Source organism: Globicephala melas, chromosome 5 (assembly GCF_963455315.2).
Source record: "Globicephala melas chromosome 5, mGloMel1.2, whole genome shotgun sequence".
Taxonomy (NCBI): Eukaryota; Metazoa; Chordata; class Mammalia; order Artiodactyla; family Delphinidae; genus Globicephala; species Globicephala melas.
Genome location: NC_083318.1, coordinates 106,454,207 through 106,474,035, shown reverse-complemented (window position 1 = coordinate 106,474,035; position 19,829 = coordinate 106,454,207).

The following is a 19,829-nucleotide window of genomic DNA, read 5'->3' as shown; positions in this document are numbered from 1 at the left end:
TGAATGGATGACCCTTTAAAAAAACAGATTATCAAAGTCCTAAAAAATAATTAGACTTTCTCATATTGTTTATTTAAAAAGTTGGCTTGTCAGAGGGGTTCAGATTCTCAGTCCTGAAAAAAAGAAAAAAAAAATCAAAGGCCAAATGGACAATGCAAAATTCCTTGGGGGTTGTTAAAAGTCTATTACTGAAGGAAACAAGGGAGGGAATTCACATTTACAGTGAACCTATTATTGCCAGGTGTCATCATAAAATTCCTTTTTTTCTGGAATTGAAAATAGTGCAGATGGGACTTCCCTGGTGGTGCAGTGGTTAAGAATCTGCCTGCCAGTGCAGGGGACATGGGTTTGATCCTTGGTCCAGGAAGATCCCATATGCCACAGAGCAACTAAGCCCATGTGCCACAACCACTGAGCCTGCACTCTAGAGCCCACGACCCACAACTACTGAGCCCACGTGCCACAGCTACTGAAGCCTGCGTGCCTAGAGCCCATGCTCTGCAACAAGAGAAGCCCCCACAATAAGAAACCCACACACCACAACGAAGAGTAGCCCCTGCTTGCCACAACTAGAGAAAACCCATGCGCAGCAACAAAGACCCAATGCAGCCAAAAACAAATAAATAAATAAATTTATTTTAAAAGAAAAAAGTCTAACACTTCCTAATTTCAAAATTTACTACAGGGCTTCCCTGGTGGCGCAGTGGTTGAGAGTCCTCCTGCCGATGCAGGGGACACAGGTTCGTGCCCCGGTCCGGGAGGATCCCACATGCCGCGGAGAGGCTGGGCCCGTGAGCCATGGCCGCTGAGCCTGCGCGTCCGGAGCCTGTGCTTCGCAACAGGAGAGGCCACAACAGTGAGAGGCCCGCGTACTGCAAAAAAAAAAAAAAAAAAAAAAGGACAAAGAACTTGAATAGACATCTCTCTGAAGAAGATATACAAATAGCCAACAAGCACATGAAAAAATTCTCAACAGCATTAATAATTAGGGAAACACAAATTAAAACCATAATGAGATACCACCTCACACACACTAGGACAGCTACTATAAAAATGAAAACAGAAAATAAGTATTGGCAAGGCTGTGGAGAAATTGCAATCCTGGTGCACTGCTGGTAGGAATATAAAATGGTACAGTCACCAGGGAAAATAGTATGGCAGTTCCTCAAAAAAGCAAAAATAAAATTACCATATTACCCAACAATTCAGCTTCTAGGTATATACCCAAAAGAAATGAAACAAGGATCTCGACAAGATATTTGCACACCTATGTTCATAGCAGCAGTGTTCACAACAGCCAAAAGGTAGAAACAACCGAAATGTCCAAATGTCCATTGACAGATCAATGGCTAAACAAAACGTGGTATTACACACACTGTTGAGGTCAAATACAAAATGACCAAATTTGAAAATTCCCTGAGCAGACAAAACCATTTAAAACACTTAAGTGAAACAATGTAGCTTATTCTTTAAAATGAGCTTTACTTGGGCTGCTTCTTGTAATTGTCACTGAACATGATAATCAAAACTTAAGCTGTTCCCCAAAATTGACATGAGATAACGACTTTTTTTCTTTTTTTTTTTTGGTGGTACGCGGGCCTCCCACTGCTGTGGCCTCTCCCATTGCAGAGCACAGGCTCCGGACGCGCAGGCTCAGAGACCATGGCTCACGGGCCCAGCCGCTCCGCGGCGTGTGGGATCCTCCCGGACCAGGGCACGAACCCTCATCCCCTGCAGTGGCAGGCGGACTCCCAACCACTGCGCCACCAGGGAAGCCCGAGGTAATGAGTTTTAACGAGTCCCCTATCACCGGGAAAACTCTAATGCTATAACCAATCGTTGTAAAGAATAAACAGCCTCTGCATTTTCACTATATATAAGCTGTCTGTAACAATATATCTCTGAGCTTCATTCCACTCTTGGTTTGAGAACACCCAGTCTGTGAACTGTTTTATATGCACAATAAACTCTTACTAAATACTATTTTATTGATCGGGTGGCTTAATTTTGCTGTTTTTGGGTTTTTGACAATACATGGCATATTGTTCAGCCTTAAAGAGGGAGGAACCTCTAACACATGCTACAACATGGATGAAACTTGAGGGTATAATGCTAAGTGAAATAACCCGGTTACAAAAAGCCAAACACTGCATAATTCCACTTGTATCCGGTATCTAGAGTAGCCAAATTCATAGAGACAGAATTTAGAAGGGTGGCTGCTGGGGGCTTGGGGAGAAAAGAAAAGAGGAGTCATTGGTTAATGGGTACAGAGTTTCAATTTTGCAAGATAAAATGAGTCCTGGAAATTGGTTACACAAAAATGTGAGTGTACTTAATACTATTGATGTGTATACTTAAAGGTGATTAAGATGGTAAACTTTATGTTTATTGTGTATTTTATCACAATTAAAAGAAATTAGAAAAAATGAAAATTTGTGGGGAAATACAGGATGTTAGAGACAGGAGGCCCTGGCTTTTGAAAACAAAAATAAGGCACCGTCCTAAATATCCCCAGGGGAACAAAACCTGGAGCACCTCAGTAGGATCCTGATCCATGTGAGTTAAAGCAAGTCTAGTGTGAGGTAAAGGCTCTGGAGACTGAAAACGGTGTCAGGTGTCTCCAGCTGATACTGATTTCAATACAAGAACAGAAGTTACAAGATTTGATTCCCAAGTCTTTCTCCCATTTACTTACTTTACAATCATAAATCATATATATTACATTTTTACCTATCACATAAAAATAAGCAACCAGCATATTTAAAATTTGTTACTTGAAAAAGAGCAACTTGAGGAGGAAATGAATGAGAACCAGGACTTGAAAGCAAAAGAAGGGATTCACTTTGTTATAAAGCAGAAACTAACACACCATTGTGAAGCAATTATACTCCAATAAAGATGTTAAATAAAAAAAAAGAAGAAGAAGGGAGTTTAAGGAGGGGTTTATCTACCAGGTCCTGGGAAGACCAAGGACGTTCAGGATACAGAGAAAGTTACAGCAAAGGACATGAGGAGGGAAAAACCTTTGAAGAAAAGAAGTCTCATTAGAGTGTTAGAAAGGTTTTTTAAATGTTTTTCACTTTGTTCTGAGAAGAGTGTGAAAGTTTTGCTGATGATTCTATAAGGTTGGCTGGGAATTTTTTAAAAAGTAAAGCTGGTGTCACGCTTTGCTTTGGATATTTTCACCTATATATGTTTTTCTGCCTTTAATAAAGTAGTATGCATATTTTATTTCAAGAGATAGCAAAGATCACATTTTTATAGGTTAGTGTGACCAAACCAGAAGAATGTTGTGGTTTATTCAATTTATCTCCTTATTTAAGGTAAAGCAGTTAATCCCAGAGAAGTTAGATCTCTATTCACTGCCTGGGTTTTGATGGAAGGACGAGGGAGATGAGGATTCTGCGGGACGGGCAGGAGCTGGCGGAATGAGCATTCACTGCCCGGTGCGCACCCCGCCCACAGACAGGCCTCTGCAGGCTTTACACCCTTTGTGCGAGGAGAATTCCCAGATGCCCAGTTCCACTCCCCAGGCTGCCCCAGGACTGGAAGAATGGAAACTCTGCAGTGCATGCAAGGACCAGGGGAATTCATAAACTGGTTATCCTGAGAAAGTTGATTTTGTCCACAAGTGACTTCCACCCTGTGCTGGGCGTGGGACAAGGGCAGGGAACAATGGCAGGTGGCATTTATATTTTTCTTTGTTTACCAGGAGACTTATCAATGGAACTCTTCCTTTCTTATATGCCATTGTTAGTAAGTACAGACCTCGGAAAACAGTAGCTTAAGGAAGATAGAAGTTTATTTCTCTATCATATAATAGAAGTCTAGAGGTAAGCAGTCCAGGGCTGATATAGCTGCCTGTGGTCATAAAAACCTCAGGCTTCTTCTGCTGCATTATCCTAGCTCTGGCTACCATCTTCAAGGTCACCTCTTATTCCTAGATGGTGGCTGGAGTTGCAACTATCACATTGCATTTCTGATGGAGAAAGGGTGAAAAATCCACCCCTCCCAACTGAGTCAACAACTTTTAATCATCCTTTCTGGAAGTCCCACACATTTCTTATTAAATCTCACTGGCTAGGACTTTCCCCTGTGACTGCACATAGTTGCAAGAAAGTCTGAGATGTGATGAATTATCCCTTCCCCCCACAAAAAATAAGGGTTCTCTTACAAAGAAAGAGAAGAGAATGGATACTGGATATTAACTCATAGTCTCTATTATATGCCTTTCCCCTCAAAAACAAACAAACAAACAAAAAACAGGGTCTTTGAAAGGGAATTGGTTAGAATCGAATGTAGAGGTACATACCTGTGTAAGAGGCTGTATAGTGGGGAAATTCAACCTTGTTTCATCATAAATAACCAAGTAAATAAGTTTCCATTAATATCTTTAAATAATTAAACAGCAATTAGCAAAGTCAAAGATTTCAAGTGTATTATATATTTATGTATTTTACATATGTGTGTGTATATATATATACACACATATGTCTATATGTGTAGATTAGCACATTCTGTGGCATCTATCAGGGTAAAGGAATAACAGCTACCTTTCTCATTTCCAAATGTAAGTGAAATGTACTTTTTTGGAAAGCTTTAAATTTTTTTCCCGAGTGATTTTTTTCTTTTTGTAGGAGTCTTATTTTTGATGTAAGAAAAAAATCTTAATTAACATAAATCTTGGATGGAATTGCAGCACTAAATAGACAATTCAAATTGCTATAGTCTTATTTAATGGAAGAATAAATTTCTGTGAATGGCATAAAAAATGTGCTAATCTATACAGTATAAATATATATATATACATATATACACATATGTAAAATATATACACACTCTGTGGAAGAAGAAAAGCATGTGGTGTGGAAAGACACTGAAACACATTTTGTTGGGAAGCCTGTAAGTAGCCCAGGCACCTCTTCCAAGACTGTGGATGGTGTTGTACAGGGACATCTTGATTTGTGTCTAAGCAAAAAGAGCTGCTTTGCCAATGGCCTTGGGAGAGATCAATGTCCTGGCATCCAGAACTAATTTACCAGCTCCAGCGAGAAGTTGGAGTGAAGAACCTGCAACATTTTTTAGGCAATTATAAAGGACGTAAGCAGCAGTGACTAAGAATCATGGATATCACTGTATCCAGGGAATTAATAATTAAAACTTATAGAGTGTTTACTATTTGCCTGGCCCTGTTATGACCACTTGACTATTTAATAGGCACAGTAACTCTATGGGAACGTACTATTATCACCTCTCTTTTATCAGTTAGGAAACTGAGAAACAGAAAAGTTTAGTAACTTGCCCATGGTATGTTGCACAGTTAACCTTGGCAGGGTCAAGCATCAAACCAGGTGGGTGCTCTGTGGGCTGTGCTCTGAACCACTGCCTTCTCATCTTCCTCACACAATCATCAGGATGGTGCTGACAGTGGAAAAACTGAAATGTCTGAAAATTTTAAAGAAATTCATAAGCATTATTTTAAAATGGTGTCAGAGAGACCAACCAAATACTGCTTTTCTGAGTGGTGGGCCATTTCTATTCCAGTTTCAGAAATTTCCAGTTGCTTCAATGAGATATATGAACCCCCATGTTTATGGCAGTACTGTTCACAATAGCCAAGATATGGACACGACCCAAATGCCCGTCAACAAATGAATGGATAAAAAAGATGTGGTATATATACACAATGGAATATTACTCAGCAGTGAGAAAGGAAGAAATTCTGCCACTTACAACAACATGGATTGACCTTGAGCACGTTATGCTAATCGAGATAAGTCAGACAGAGAGAGACAGTACTGTATAAGCTTACTTATATGTGGAATCTAAAAAAATCAAACTTGTTAAAAAAAAACAAAACCAGAGAGTAAACTGGTGGTTACCAGGGAAGGGGGCTGGGGGGATAAAACTGATGGTGTTTAAGCATACAAACCAGCAATGAGTACTAAAATAGGCATAGAAATTTAATTTACTGTTTATTGAACATAGACAATAATATTGTACTATAAGTATGTAATGTGATGAATATCATTACGATAGTAATTATATTACAATATATAAATGTATCAAAGTAACACAGTGTACACACCTGAAATTTACACAATGTTATGTGTCAAATTTATCTAATAAATAAATAAAAATGGGAGGGTCACAATTTAAAATCAGGTAGAAAGCACACCCATTCCCACATCATAAGACAGAGGGATTCAGTAAACTTCAATTTTTACCAAATTAAACTACAAGGTATGACTCTTAAGTATCAATATTTCTATTTTGATGCATTAATATAATTACTAACCAAGTGCCAATATACTTTTTCAAAACAGATTTGTATTATAAATTTCATAGAATTTACAAAGGAACCCTGCATGCCCTACTTCATCAAACTCTGTGGAAAGCTCCAAGGTGGTTTTCAAGGATGTGAATACAAGTGTGTGCATGGAATTTATTTCTGTAGCTTCTAAAATGAAAGAGATCAGTTCACATATGGGAACAAATTGCACACAGCAGAAGTTTAAACGTATTAAAGAAAAATTTGCTCAGCATTTAACATTTCTACACATGGGCCTGAAAAAAAAAAAAGTAAGAGCAAAGTTGAGAGAAGAAATCTTGGCCTTCCATTATATGGTAAGCATGCATCCAACTATGGAAGAGTTATTATGGATCCAGTGGTTTTTGTGAGAAAATAGAGACAAAAATTCTTGGTCACTATTATAGCCCCAGTGCCATCAGCCTTCACTGTAATAGAATAAGTTGTCAAAGAATGCTTGTTGATAAATGTACTAGAAAGCCTGTTTCACTATGAAAAATTCTGAGATGGACAACAACAAGAATACTATTGATTCAACAAAGCAATGATATCCTTAGTGGAATCTATGTGGACATGCGTTGGTACCTTCCAAGACATTCCTTTGCTAAAACAGCTTCCAAGCCATTGGAAAGGAAAGTTTGGTAGAGAATTCTGGAGCTAAGATTTGTCTTTTGTTGTCCACACTCCTCATCCATTCACTTTCATCTCTAATTTATCTCCCTCCACCTTTAAATCCAGACCTTCAGGAGGAAACAGTTTTCATACTGCATCATGTTATGGATTTCTTAAAATGCATTTTCTGCCAAAATTTATGAAAATTTTAAAAGGCTTCAAGCAGTTTTGCTCCTGGCAACTAAATGAAAATACCCAAATCTGAATCTTAACATTTTCCAAAACAGTTTCAGGAGGCCCCAGCTAATTCCATAATGCTGAATATTGGGGTGTCTGGTAGTAACTCCTAAAGCATGTGACAAAAAGAATGCTCCAGAAGCCTTTTCTGTTCATCCACTCCTAGAGAGCCCATAACCCCAGGGTGCCTAGGTGAGGCCCATTTGGGTGAGGCATGATAAGAACACAGAAATATTATTCAGGGCTTCCCTGGTGGCGCAGTGGTTGAGAGTCCACCTGCCGATGCAGGGGACATGGGTTCGTGCCACGGTCCGGGAAGATCCCACAGGCCGCGGAGCGGCTGGGCCTGTGAGCCATGGCTGCTGAGCCTGAGCGTCCGGAGCCTGTGCTCCGCAACGGGAGAGGCCACAACAGTGAGAGGCCCACGTACCGCAAAAAAAAAAAAAAAGAAATATCATTCAAACCATAACATTCTCCAAACAAAAAATGAAGGCAATGGTATTTAAAGAAACATAGATGACGAGCCCACCATGACCCTGACACCAAAACCAGACAAAGATGTCACAAAGAAAGAAAACTACAGGCCAATATCACTGATGAACATAGATGCAAAAATCCTCAACAAAATACTAACAAACAGAATCCAACAGCACATTAAAAGGATCATACACCATGAACAAGTGGGGTTTTCCCCAGGAATGCAGGATTCTTCAATATAAGCAAATCAATCAATGTGATACACCATATTAACAAATTGAAGAATAAAAATCATATGATCATCTCAATAGATGCAGAATAATCTTTTGACAAAATTCAACACCCATTTATGATAAAAACTCTCCAGAAAATAGGCATAGAGGGAACTTAACTCAACATAATAAAGGCCATATATGACAAACCCACAGCCAACATCGTCCTCAATGGTGAAAAACTGAAACCATTTCCACTAAGATCAGGAAAAAGACAAGGTTGCCCACTTTCACCACTATTAGTCAACATTGTTTTGGAAGTTTTAGCCACAGCAATCAGAGATGAAAAAGAAATAAAAGGAATCCAAATCGGAAAAGAAGTAAAGCTGTCACTGTTTGCAAATGACACGATACTATACATAGAGAATCCTAAAGATGCTACCAGAAAACTACTAGAGCTAATCAATGAATTTGGTAAAGTAGCAGGATACAAAATTAATGCAAGAAATCTTGCATTCCTATACACTAATGATGAAAAATATGGAAGTGAAATTAAGGAAACACTCCCATTTACCAGTGCAGCAAAAAGAATAAAATACCTAGGAATAAACCTACCTAAGGAGACAAAAGACCTGTATGAAGAAAACTATAAGACACTGATGAAAGAAATTAAAGATGACACAAACAGATAGAGAGATATACCATGTACTTGGATTGGAAGAATCAACATTGTGAAAATGACTATACTACCCAAAGCAATCTACAGATTCAATGCAATCCCTATCAAACTACCACTGGCATTTTTCACAGATCTAGAACAAAAAATTTCACAATCTGTATGGAAACACAAAAGACCCCGAATAGCCAAAGCAATCTTGAGAAAGAAAAACGGAGCTGGAGGAATCAGGCTCCTGCACTTCAGACTATACTACAAAGCTACAGTAATCAAGACAGTATGGTACTGGCACAAAAACAGAAATATAGATCAATGGAACAGGATAGAAAGCCCAGAGATAAATCCACATACCTATGGTCACATTATTTTTGATAAAGGAGGCAAGAATATACAATGGAGAAAAGACAGCCTCTTCATTAAGTTGTGCTGGGAAAACTGGACAGCTACATGTAAAAGAATAAAATTAGAACTCTCCCTCACACCATACACAAAAAGAAACTCAAAATGGATTAAAGACCTAAATGTAAGGCCAGACAGTATAAAACTCTTCAAGGAAAACATAGGTAGAACACTCTATGACATAAATCACAGCAAGATCCTTTTTGACCCACCTCCTAGAGAAATGGATATAAAAGCAAAAATAAACAAATGGTACCTAATAAAACTTAAAAGCTTTTGCACAGCAAAGGAAACCATAAACAAGATGAAAAGACAATCTTCCGAATGGGGGAAAATATTTGCAAATGAAGCAACTGACAAAAGATTAATCTCCAAAATTTACATGCAGCTCAATATCAAAAACAAACAAACAAACAAACAAACCCAATCCAAAAATGGGCAGAAGACCTAAATAGACATTTCTCCAAAGAAGATATACAGATTGCCAACAAACACATGAAAGGATGTTCAACATCACTAATCTTTAGAGAAATGCAAATCAAAACTACAATGAGGTATCACCTCATACCAGTCAGAATGGCCGTCATCAAAAAATCTACAAACAATATATGCTGGAGAGGGTGTGGAGGAAAGGGAACCCTGTTGCACTGTTAGTGGGAAGATAAATTGATACAGCCACTATGGAGAACAATATGGAGGTTCCTTAAAAAACTAAAAATAGAACTACTATACGACCCAGCAATCCCACTACTGGGCATATACCTTAAGAAAACCATAATTCAAAAAGAGTCATGTACCACAACATTGTTCATTGCAGCTCTATTTACAATAGCCAGGACATGAAAGCAACCTAAGTGTCCATCGACAGATGAATGGATAAAGAAAATGTGGCACATACATACAATGGAATATTACCCAACCATAAAAAGAAATGAAATTGAGTTATTTGTAGTGAGGTGGATGGACCTAGAGTCTGTCATACAGAGTGAAGTAAGTCAGAAAGAGAAAAACAAATACCGTATGCTAACACATATATATGGAATCTAAAAAAAAATGGTCATGAAGAACCTAGGGGCAGGACGGGAATAAAGACACAGACCTACTAGAGAATGGACTTGAGGACATGGGGAGGGGGAAGGGTAAGCTGGAACAAAGTGAGAGAGTGGCATAGACATATATACACTACCAAATGTAAACCGATAGTTAGTGGGAAGCAGCCGCATAGCACAGTGCTTTGTGACCACCTAGAGGGGTGGGATAGGCAGGGTTGGAGGGAGGGAGATGCAAGAAGGAAGAGTTATGGGGATATATGTATATGTATAGCTGATTCACTTTGTATACAACAGAAACTAACACACCATTGTAAAGCAATTACACTCCAATAAAGATGTTAAAAACAAACAAACATAGATGACGAAGGAGTCCTCTCACAGCCTTTTTTATTCATGTTGCTTCTCATATTAGGCAACCAGTTATGCTGAAAATGGTAAAGCACAGAAGGAAAGGGACAGGTTGGGCAACTCACGGTTCCTTTTCCTTTCAGGCCTTCCCTACTCATCAATAAGCCAAAGACAGAATGTTGGTAAGATGTGCATGTATTAAGAAATGGAAGAAAAACAATTGAGTTAGGTTTGTTCAGAGTTTCCACTGTTTGGTAAGAACAAAATATCTATGCACATATGAGTTATGAAATACAAAGCGTAATTTTGGAGATTTGTCACATGAGTTAAATGCTCATATTTGCATTTAAAATGGGCATAGTACAATATAAAGGTGAAGGCTAAAATTTATCTTAATAATTTAAATTTTTATTTTTTACTTAGAATGACATTAAGTAGCAAATTTTAAAAACAAATTATAAGAAAGAAAAAAGGTTTATATTTTAGTATCTATTATTAATGGCACTTTCTTCCTGTTTTGTAAACAGCAGGATCTGCATTTTCACTTTGCGCTGGGCCCCACAAATTACATAGCTGACTGTGGTCTTAAGGATTATGAGTTAATATATATAAAATCACTTGGACTAATTCCAGGCTATATGCAAGTGTTTTATGAGTGTTTGCTTCTACTGTCATTATTGTTTAAAAGACACAGACATTCAGATAATTTCTTTTTACAAAGGTAAAATTCATCCCCATGCTGCTTATAAAGGTATTACCTGTAATAAAATGCTGAAAGAGGGTTTATTTTAATAAATGCAAATATTTCCTAGTTATTTGTATTTCTTGAATGGCTATTTTGATATACCATAATATCCCTTGTATGTAACTTCACGCGTTTGCCCATTTTCTGGAAGTCATATATTTCTTTTACTATTTTGTTTCCTAATTTCTAACTTATGTTAGGTAAACATCCCTGCTTTGTACCATTTGTAATACAGAAATGTTGGAATGGCTCAAATGTACAACAACTGGAAATTTAAGAATTCTAAAATAACTTATGATCTTTCCTCTAAACATGTTAGCGATCCTTGAGCAAATATTTTTTAAGGTTTCTGAAAATAGAGAAGTTTTTTCACCCAAATGTCTATTAACTGATGGATGGAAAAGTGTATATCTGTACAATGTAATAGTATTCAACAGTAAAAATAAATGAAGTGCTGACACCTGCTACATCATGATTAAAATGTTTTAAAATTGATTGTGGTGATGATTGCACAACTCTGTGAATAGCTAAAAACCACTGTATTGTATATTTTAAGTAGAGGTATTGTATGGTATATGAATTACATCCCAATGATGCTGTTTTAAAAAGGGTAATTTAGCAAAAGAAGGCCCATATTAACTTTTTCCAATCCTACATTTCATCAAGCATGATCAGTATTTTAAAATTATCAATCAAAAATATTGTCAAACAAGCAGAATAGTATTAAAAATTTTTGATATTTTAAAGAAAAGATAACTCTAAAATAAACCCTTCTGTTTCCTGAAACGTTTCAAGTGTCCTCAAATTGTTGGACATTTAGGTTTTTCCAACAGATTCTCCTATTGTTAGATATTAAGGATGTCCCACATAATATCCTTTTATGGAGGGGGAGAAATTTACACTGTTGCACCTTAACTCATTTACAAACTAAAGAGAAGGAATAACTGGATTCAAAGAATTTAAGATACAAATGCAGCATAAGTTGTAGAAGACTTCACTGTCATTAGGCTGTCTACATGAAAATGGGGGGATCTATATATATGACCCAGGAATTTTATCGCTAGCTATTATCTTATAGAAATACGTCATTATGTACAAAAGATCAATGATATGAATTCCAGGACAGCTGGTAGTAACCAATTAAAAAAGAAAAAAATATCTTTCTTCAAGTAGTGTAATATTTAAATGAATAATGACATGCTCACACTATAGAATACAAGATTAAAAACAATGAAGTAATGTACAAATACAGGGTGGGGGAAGATCCTTAAGTACATTGGTTAAGAAAACAAAGCATACCTCAATAGGTATAGTGTGATGCCATTTATAGAAATCATGTCAGTTTCAGTTCGGGCCACTGTAACAAAAATACTATAGAACTGGTGACTTAAACGACATTTATTTCTCATAGGAAATGAGTTCTGGAGGGTAGGAAATCCAAGATCAAGACACAGTGTATGGTGACGGCCTGCTTAGTTGTTGGTTCATAGATGGCCATCTTCTTGCTGTGTTCTCACCAGAAAGTTCTCAGAGGTCTCTTTACAAGGACACTAATCCTTTTCATAAGGGCTCCACCCTCAGAACCCAATCACCTCCCAAAGGCCCCATCTCCGAAAACTATCACATCCTGATAGAATTAGAGGGGGTTAGAATTTTGACATATGAATTTTGGGGCACTCATTCAGTCCATAACATTCTGCCTAAATACAGGTGTACCAATAAAGCCTATATATATATATATATATATATATATATATATATGGTGTGTATATATACACACACAAACACACATACATACACACAAGAATAGAAAAAATAGGCACATCAAATTGCAATGAAATATACTGCGCATTGCCAAATTGTTCATGAAATAACTATAACAATTTACTTCAATAGCTTATGAGTGTGGCATTAATATAATTTGACAAGCAAAACATTTTTGGATTATATATATTTTGATTTAGGAGAGAAAAGTTTATTATTTTTTTCAAAATACTAGAAGAAAGGTTGACAAAATTGGGTTTGGCTGGGGTAAGCAGAAGAAAGCAGTGGATTAGAGTAAGTGTCATAAAGATCCCCCAGGGTAGGCATCTGTGAGTATTCATCTGTTTATCAATAAGGGCCATGGATTCTACAAGGTTGAGACCCACTTCTCTATTCTTGCTTCCTGAGAAATCTCATCCATTAATCTGGCCTCAAATACACTTGGTTCACATCTAACTTTTTCTTTGGTTTCAGTGTCTTTGAATGATTTCCCATTCCTTATGCATTATATGGCAGAATAAAAACCAAGTTCTTAACTGAGTATTCAAGGCCCTCCTCCAACAAGGTGCTCTTCCCACAGAACCAGACTCAATCCCCATCCCGCATCCACACATCATCTTTACTCAGCTGCACCCAACATAGGCTATTCTCAGATTACACTGCACGCTTCCTCACTTCTGGTTTTGATCTCATTGTCCATCTGGGAATGTCTTTCCCTTTCTTCCTCTTTCATCATGCAAATGAGTCCCATTCGAATGCCACTCATTCTGTAAAGGGCCCCTGATCAGAATGAACAGTCTTTCTTTCACATTCCTATGGCATTTCCAAGTGGACCTCCAGTGTGTTACTTGTTTTATGACACCTCACATTCACTTATCATTGCTATTTTTTGCCCACTCCCAAAAGAAGCAGTGAAAATGTCTGAGCGCCAAAGTAGGCAACCAAAAGCATGGATAGAAAGAAATTAACCAAGATGCACCTTCGTATTTATAGGTATCTTAAGCTAAATTTCTACATCATTCATATAAGAGGTTGCTGGTTATTTACTTACAGTCTGTTATCCCCAGACCCTTCATTCTATCCTTTGCTCTGTAACTGTGACTAGGGGCCAAAAACCCAACATTTCCTAGGCTTTTTTGCCATCTGGCTTCCAGTTAGATTCTGCTAATAGAACACACTGTTAGGAACTCACAGGGCAGGGAGATGGGAGGAGCCAGTGTTTATTCTCTCTACACCTCTCTCCTTCCTTTGTAGAGAAGCATTCCTGGGGGGGAGGGGGTGTCCATTCCAAGTAAGGTTGCCCGATTTAGCAAATAAAAGACAGCCAACTAAACCTGAAATTAAGGTAAGCAATGAATGCTTTTTTATTATAGATATATCCCATATATTTGGAACACTCTTATACTGAAAAGTTATTGTTTATTTGAAATTCATGCTTATCTGGGTGTCTTCTATTTTACCTGTCAACTCTAATGACGAGGCCTCAGCATTTTGTGTAATTATCTTCCTTTACCCTAGTTTCTGGTTCGATACTGTCCATTTCTGAGTCTTTGAGGATTGATTCTGCTGCATGAAGGAAGTAGGTTTCCTTTTTTAGCTTCCCTCATTGACAGCTTAAGATTCAGCTTTCTCCAGTGTATTGGTTACCACTTGTCTACATGCCTTCTGATTTCCAAAATTTTATTCCTGTTTTTTCCCTTTGCTTATTCCTATCCTTGCGGTTTTATGACTAAAACAAACAAAAACAATTCTACTGTCATTTTAATGAGGTTTTGGGAAGAAGCAAAAGTAGATGTATATTCAATCAACCACCTTTATATTTATTTAATAGACTCCTGTGTTTTTTTTCTATTTTGGCCATTTTTCTTATATCAGCATGTTTAAATCTACTTCATTTTTTTTAATGGCAGCATAGTAGTCCCTATGCCACCATCTCCATGCACCAGAAGTTACTACTAAACTAATTTTTATTGAATGAACTTCGAGCTCTCTTCGAGAGCTGGGAGATAAAGACACATGTGGAAACACTCTCCATGAATGTGTCTGGATGTGGAACAGTTATGTATGAGTGAGGAAATAACTAATGGATGTGATTACCTGGTTGATATTTTCTATTTTGACTGGAAGTAGTAGTTACATCCAATGAAATGGAAAGTAAAAGATTTACCTTAGCTTCTACTTTATACTCCTGCTAAGGGTTTAATGGATGTCATTCTAGATTTATATCAATACCTATGTTTTATTAAGATCATGCTATATATTCTGTTCCTCACATTTTCCCCAATATTCTGTGGCTATCTTTCTACATCAACATTAATGTCTACTACATTCTTTTAAAAAAAGGCATGTTATTTATTTGGTACTGAAAAATGTGTTAACCAATCCTCTATTCATGGGAAGATGCTCTGTATACCAAAGAATGTACATTAAAAGAGTGTATCATCTAGCATCAAAAAGAATAAAATAAAATATTAGGAATGCATTTAACCAAGGAGATGAAAGATCTGTACACTGAAAACTATAAAACATGGATGAAATAAATTGAAGAAGACAAAAACAAATGGAAAGATATACCATGTTCAAGGATCAGAAGAATTAATATTGTTAAAATATCCATACTACCAAAAGTGATATACAGATTCAGTGTAATCCCTATCAAAAGTCCAATGGCGCTTTTCACAGAAATAGAAAAAACAATTCTAAAACTCATATGGAACCACAAAAGACCCCAAATAGCCAAAGCAACCTTTAAAAAGTAGAACAGAGTTAGAGGGCTCACACTTCCTGATTTCAAATCATGTTACAGATCTGTATTAGTCAAAATTACATGGTATTGGCATAAAAACAGACAGAGACCAATGGAAGAAAATAGAGCCCAGAAATAAACCAAAATATATACAGTCAACTATTTTCAACAAGGGTGCCAAAAATACACCACAGGGAAAGACAGTGTCTTGAATAAATGATGCTGGGAAAACTAGGTATCCACATGAAAAGAATGAAATTGGTTCTTTATCTTATATCATAAACATAAAAGGTAACTATGTGAGGAGATGATACGTGAAGTACCTGACTGAGGTAGTTATTTCACTATGTATATGTATAAAATATGTATAAAATAAAATAAAATCATCATATTGTATGCCTTAAAAAAAAAAGAGTGTATCATCTACCCAAGACCCTATTCCATTTCAGAAGGTATCAATGTTTAGTTTCTTAAATGTCCTTCAACATACATGTCATAGAATTTATATTAATAAACTTTACATTTAGATAAGTATAAATAAATCTTAGACTAGGGCCCAGCTTTTTAAATTTTAATAAAATACTGGGATTTTTCGATATCAGAGCCCTACTAAGTTTCCATATATAACTATATCTGTTTCTGGGCTATCTATTCGGTTCTCTTGACTTGAATTTTTATTCCTGCATTAATAAACAACTCTGACATAACTATATGTTTTCTATACTTGGTGCCCCTACCTCTCGTGATTCTGATCTTTTGAAAGTTTCTTAAATATTTGGTATCTTTTATTTACAACATAAACTTGACCATCAATTTGTCAAGTTCTTCCAACAAAACTCATTGAAAGTTTGATTGGGATCATATTAAATTTATGTGTTAATTTTCATGGAAACAGCATAGTTAAAAGTGTCTTTTCTTCCACGGTCAAGGTGTGCATTTCCATTTAAAAACCTTCAATCGAGTTTTACAGTTTTTCGTTCCTTTACATAGAGTTTCCACATTTCCTATTAAAGCTACTCTTAAATATTTTATAGGTTTTGTTCATAGTGTGAAAGTGGTTATTTTGTAGACAATATGAAACAGCTAGCTCACTGCTGTTGTCAAGAAATACTAATTTTCAGGTCCCATATTCATCTTGTATGGAATCATCTTATAAGGCATTTTCACGTTTTAACAGATTTTCTATCTGCTTCCTTTATATGCCTTACCTACAAATCATTATAATTTGACTTTTCTTTTCTTATCCTGTTAAAACTCCCAGAAACATACTGAATTAAAAAATGAGTGCAGATATCCCTTTATTATTCCTGTGCCTGCCTCTATGTTCCACCACAAAGAATAATTTAGTATATTAAATACTTCCTAATAATTACTCTTTAAGAAATTTTGACATATCTCCCCATTCTTTCTCTCAGGCCTGGTATTTTTCTTGAATTCTGTCAAATGACTCTTCTGCATATATTGGTTGATAATCTTGTTTATCTGAATTATTTACAATAAAATGTTGTCTGACATTTAACCAGTTTTCAGATAATTCTTTTTCCAGATACATAATTGACTCATCTGCTAGTAAGTTTATTTCCTACTTCCCAATTATTATACTTCAATTTCTTACTTGAATCTAAATGTAGTGGAAAGTTATTTTAAAAAAAAGTTAAAAGTAGTGATGGTGGACATCCTTGTCTTGTTTCTGATGCTAATAGGAATGCTTCTATTTTTTTTTTTTTACTTGAAAATGTCTTTATTTTGTCCTTGATCTTATAAATTAGTGTTACTGAGTACACAATTCTGAGATGACAGTTATTGTCTCTCAGCACCTGGAGAGATTATTCTGTCTTCCAGCTTCCCTTGTGTGTTCATAGGTTTGTCGTCAGCCAATTACTGTTCCTTTGTAAGTAAGCTGGTATTTATTTGTCTCATGTTATGGGTTGAATTGTATTCCTCAGAAAGATAGGTTAAAGCCCTAATCCCCAGTGCCTAAGAACGTGACCTTATTTTGAAAGAGCGTCATTGTGGACACCATTAGTTAAGATAAGGCCGTATTGGAGAAGGGTGGGCCCTTAATCCAATATAACTGGGTGCCTTATCAGAAGAGGAAGAGAGACACAGACGCTCAAAAGGGGAATGCCATGTGACGGGGAGGCAGGCACTGAAGGGCTGCAGATGCAAGCTAAGGAATGCCAAGGATTGCCGCTAGTGTTTCCCAATTAACAACTGAGGTAGTTATACTTCATCAAGTTTTAAAAGTATCCACCTGTTCCTATGTTTAGTAAGTTTTTTATTTAATGAAGAATGGATTTTAAATACTGAAATGCCTCTATCTTCTATGAAGACGCTCATGATTTTTCTCCTTATATAAAACAATGTGGTGAATTACATTAATTTGTTTCCCAATAGGAAATTTTTCTAATGAAACCTTCCTTGCACTATCAGAATAACTTCCACTTAGATATGTGAAGCTTGATTTTTTTATTAGACTTTACTAATGATTTTTGCATCAATATTCATAAACAAAGTCATAATTTCCTTTGTGCTTTATGGAATTTGGGCATCTTTGTTATACTTACATTTTAAAACATGAAAGCTTTCCTTCTTTATCTAGGTCCTAGAAAAAATTAAAGTGCATTGTAATTAGAATTTCGTTCTGAATCTCCATGAGATTTATGATGTATGCAGGTGGTTTTGGTAGGAGTTGACAATTCTATTTCTTCTATGGTAATCTATGTAGGGTCTTTTGCATGTTCTGCAGTCATAGGAATTTATAAAAATAAATTTAAGAAAACTTAACCATTTTATTTGACTGTTTAAATATAATGACATGGATTTGGACATAATTGTCTCCCCTCTCCCCTTTATCATTTTTATTAGGATATCTATCATTCTTCTGTTTCTTGTTTTTTTTGTTTTGTTTTGGTTTTTTTGGCGGTACGCAGGCCTCTCACTCTTGTGGCCTCTCCCGTTGCTAAGCACAGGCTCCGGACGCGCAGGCTCAGCGGCCATGGTTCACGGGCCCAGCCGCTCCGCGGCACGTGGGATCTTCCCGGACCGGGGCACGAACCCGTGTCCCCTGCATCGGCAGGCGGACTCCCAACTACTGTGTCACCAGGGAAGCCCCTTAATTGGTTTTTATTTACTTTATTTTTGCACCAAAAAATTAACATTTAGCTTTATATACTAATTACATCTTTTTTATTTCACTATTTATCAACTTTTATACTATTTTTTAAAGTTTCTTCTCTTTTTATGACTTATGTTTAACACATTTGTTTTCATTACTTTTGGATTAGTCAGTTAAGAGAAAGGGAAGTGAGGCGTCAGAGATGAGGTTAGAAGGTTATAAAAGGGGAACAGAGAAATGGTGCATATCTAGAAGGGAACATTACGTTTAGTGATTTTTTTTAAAGACAGTCATATTTAAAAACATATATTAAATACTTATTTAAATACAACATATTTGTTGATGAGAATCATTTGGCAAAAAGGGAAGGAATTTATGGTGCAGAAAAGAAAGGGAGGGGGTTGTGGAAGCAAAGTTCTTGAGTAAGCGAGAGTATAAGGCTACGATTGTACACATACTCAGCAAAGTTGTTCTTAGGTGGGTAGTTCATCCTTTGTTAACAGGAGGCAGAAGGCGTAACTGTGGAAATGTGAGTGGTCACTGTTGATGGCTCACCTGAGGTGCGTGCTCATAAGCCAAAAATGAGTCCAGTTAGCACAGCTGTCTTCCTCTAACATTATTTTACAGCTTGAGTGTACTCAAGGCATAGGCAGAGTAAGAAATTTAGGTTGGGGTTCTGCCAAGTAAATTTAAAAAAGGCACATGCATGAAATTCTGCTTAAAATTTCATGGGGTTCATGACCATACATGGTGGATGAACTTTTTGCAAGAGGATTCAAGAACACCATAATACAGGACAGCATGAAGCAGGGAAATGGATTTTTTCATGCTCTTCAGAATTTGATACTTGTGTCTAACAAACATAATAGTTGAAGTTCTGCTACGCAGGATAACAGGAGCTATCATTCTCACCACCCTGTGCTAGTAATTTCTCCTTGGCCTTTGGACTGGGCTTTGGGATACTATTCACCTCTATGATTTTTCTTCTTTTAGAAGGCATATTAGAATCTCCCAGGGGTGCAAGTCTAGTGGGGTTTTCTTCTTTAAGTTTACAAAATACATGCTTATAGAAAATTAAAACATTATAGAAATATATAAAGCCAATCATGAAAGTTCTCCCATAATCCCACTCT